General features: G+C 34.0%; 1 long non-coding RNA gene across 1 annotated transcript; it reads left to right on the forward strand.

Moving 5' to 3' along the window:
• Positions 1 to 772: 772 nt before the first annotated feature.
• LOC111393967 lies at positions 773 to 1660 on the forward strand. The gene is made up of 3 exons (XR_002702527.1): positions 773 to 860; positions 966 to 1028; positions 1282 to 1660. It is a non-coding gene; the product is annotated as an uncharacterized LOC111393967 (long non-coding RNA).
• Positions 1661 to 2754: the final 1094 nt, after the last annotated feature.

A 2754-nucleotide genomic window follows, 5' to 3' on the forward strand; every position in this document is an offset into this window, starting at 1 on the left:
GTGGGTTATTTGCTGCTACACATAGTAGAGGGAAAACATAGCGAGTATAGAGATACATAAAATTATAGAGAGAAATATATTGATCTCTTGAGTAATTTCTTTTTAGTTTCTTTTACAACAAGAGAGATTAGTTGTTATCTTCTTATATTTAGAGAGAATGTTATTGTAATTTTTTAACTATCTTGAAATCCTCCTATACTTGCTGTGGATGTACCTATATTGGATGAACCACATAAACATCCGTGTCTAATTTTTAGCTGCTTGTTTCTCAATTTCACTTTAGTTGCTGGCCAATCTTGCCCCATATTTTTCCTAATAGTGGTATTAGAACGAGATTTTGTGTACGGTTGTTTTTCACTATTTACATACACGGTACTTATTTCGACCGTGAACAAAATGGCTGCATAGTGGAATGTCAACAAAAATGGCTTTATATTATAGTCAACATTTCTCCCATTTAAAGTCACTTTTATTGTAATCCTTCTATCCTTCTTTACTTGTCGTTTCCTTGTTACTTACGTTTCTACTAGGCTGATAGAGGATCGAAACCATGTGAATTTGTCATTACCCATTTTCTTTGTTAACATATCTGCTAGGTTATCCTCTGTTAGGATTTTCTTTATATCCACACATCTTCCACCTTTTCTTGGATAGTGATATTAAACTCGAATATGCTTTGTCTTCGGGTTATGCTAGATTCTTGCCAGGTGCAAAGCACTCTGAGTATCACAAAATAGAGCAATCTTATCTTGCTTGTATCATAGATCCGACTTTTGCTTCTTTAATGGGCTGATCAGCGAGTGAATTTGGCAAAACTAGGAACCAAATCGTTGTGGAGATACCGGCGACGCTTCAACCTTGTCAGTGTTATATTACCTTTCATCATTTTCCTTCCCTTTACCTTTTCAATTTATTGAACTTGTTACATATTTTGCTTAATGCCATTTTTTGATTTCCATATTCAGGCAAGTGCTAATCCTACGAAGGAGCAGCTAATTAAGGCTGTGCAACAACATTTTTCTTCACAGGTTCCTCTCTATTAACTTCCCGCCCCGCCCCCATCACCAACCACCAAAACGAAAAAGGGAAAGTTGCACCATTGGTCTTTAACCTATCGCTTGAGTAGCAAGTTGGTCTTCAATCTATGATGAAACTAGAGGACTAACGATGCAATTTTCTCAAAGAAAACTCACACATGCACGCACTCAGCCAAATGCACAAAGTTAGTGTGCCAGAAGGAGTAAAAACTCTGATGTCTTGCCTCATTTGATACAACAACAGCAGGTGGACGAGATACAAGTAATTGCAGAGTTCATTAGTACAGCCAAGAGATTAAAATCATTGGACGGACGTTGAGATTCGATAGCAGAAAGTCGTGTGTGCCTGTAATATATATAGTACATACATATGAACCCTTAGTTTAGCTCTAGTTATTGACTGCTAATGGAGAAGCTGGCTGTTATCTAACTTGTTCTCAAACTTCAGAATAACCTTTATTTATGTGCCGTAGTCCGGTTAACATTATATTTCATATTCATGCTCATCGTAATTTATATATTAGTCGAATCTTGTAAATTAAGGTGGTCGATTTGGAGCATGGATGATTTTGTGTTCTTGAATTTTCGGACTTATATTGTATTCACGTGGAATCTTTGACTTACTACTTGTTTGTGCGATCGATCTGATCCCGAGTCACATCAAGTCGCGTTAATTTGTTACCCGGAAACTGAGGTTTGTTATTGTCATTTTGGCCATGTGAATATCAGGGCCAAGAAATATTTCAATTTTCAAAAGCAGGAGGTTCATGATTTTGCTGCGTGAATGAAGCCTCTGCTAGTGCTGTTTTTATTGTTGTTACTCTGGAGAAGGTGCATTTGGGGAAATTATATTTATAAGTCGAGTTTAGAGCACGTTTGGTAAGCTTAGAAGGTCTACTTATAAGTAAATAAGTTCCGAAATGAATATTGTTTTTACTGGAAGTGTATATACCATTCTAGTGAATGTAGTGAATGAGTTGGTATCTAATGTCAATAGGTGTTGCCATAGTATTAGATTCGTCACCAGCTCAGTGATCGGATTGGCTGGTCATTGTTTACAAAATTATTAAAAATTTGCCAAGTAATTAGCATCTCTAAAAGACTTTTTAAACATGATTTGCTTCTATTTTAAAGAGTCAACCTTTAAAATCATGCTTTAAGATATTCTTTAAATTAACATTTTAATATAGAGAGTAGTTAAACCCACTTTATAGTTGAATACATTAAAGTGTTTCAATTTTTAATGTAGGAAAATATTATTTATTATCTACATAAAAGTTAGTTAAAATAAAAGATGGAGAAAAATAATAAATATTTTTTGGGAACAATAAAATTAAGTGCCAAATATAAAGAGTTTGTTTGAGTATTTTAAAATTTTAATTCTAAATTTATAGATGCTCTTCAAATGAAAAAACATACCTTTTAAAAATAAAGAGTTTTTGGAAATGCTCTCACATCTAAAAACGGTGCCATGTTGTTAGGCATAACACAATTCGATTTATACTTTATGGTCTTGGTGTTGACAAGAAGTGCACCATACCTAATTGTTCAAATAATGGGTGTGTATTAAATGTTTGTGTTGAATTATGAGACGCAACGTTATTCACATGTACCTAAGAATTAATACCAATAAGGACATGCTAGTAAAATCGTCATGACTTTTATAGTACGACGAAATATATTTTAGTCCAGTATACTAAATATTTCATACACAATA

The sequence above is a fragment of the Olea europaea genome, chromosome 4, assembly GCF_002742605.1.
Source record: "Olea europaea var. sylvestris chromosome 4, O_europaea_v1, whole genome shotgun sequence".
In the NCBI taxonomy this organism is placed as follows: Eukaryota; Viridiplantae; Streptophyta; class Magnoliopsida; order Lamiales; family Oleaceae; genus Olea; species Olea europaea.